A 636-nucleotide genomic window follows, 5' to 3' on the forward strand; every position below is an offset into this window, starting at 1 on the left:
GGGCAGAGGAAGCTTAAAATAATGAGGAGTGAGGTCATATTCTTCATGTGCTGTTCACAACAGGCAGTTTAATGATGTTACTAACAAAAAAGTTTTGTTGCGGCCGCCTGTGCTGTCACCACCGTCCTGCTGTTCCCACCCCGAACTATTGTGAACTACTTCCAAACGCACAACTTCAGTTACAGCCGCGCCGCCGGTCCACTGCAGCCTCCCCTCCGGCTCCACACACCGTCTGGAGGGTTTGTTGCCGAAGCGGAGGGCAGACCGCCCCACTCGGCTTCTCCACCACACAAAAGCCCGGGGAGCCCCAAGTTGGCTGCAAAGCGGAGCGGGCTCCCGGCACTGCTGCCCCTCTCTCTCTCCTTCCCGCCCGCCTGCCCGCCCCGGGGGCCACGACTTGGGATCCAGCCGGCCCGTCCCGGGCGCTGCAGCCCGGCCCCAGCCCCTCCCCTGACAGAGGAGTATTTTCTCAAAACAAACCCGCTTTCCTCGGCGCCCTGCCCTACCCGCCGGCCGCAGCCCTGCCGGGAGCCCGGCTCGGGTTACAGCGGGGGCAGCGCGGAACAAAGGGCGAGGGAGGCCCCGGCCCGGCCCAGCCCCTTCCCGCGCCCGCCCGGGACCGCACCAGCCCTTTGT

The sequence above is a fragment of the Alligator sinensis genome, unplaced genomic scaffold, assembly GCF_000455745.1.
Source record: "Alligator sinensis unplaced genomic scaffold, ASM45574v1 scaffold470_1, whole genome shotgun sequence".
NCBI lineage: Eukaryota > Metazoa > Chordata > Crocodylia > Alligatoridae > Alligator > Alligator sinensis.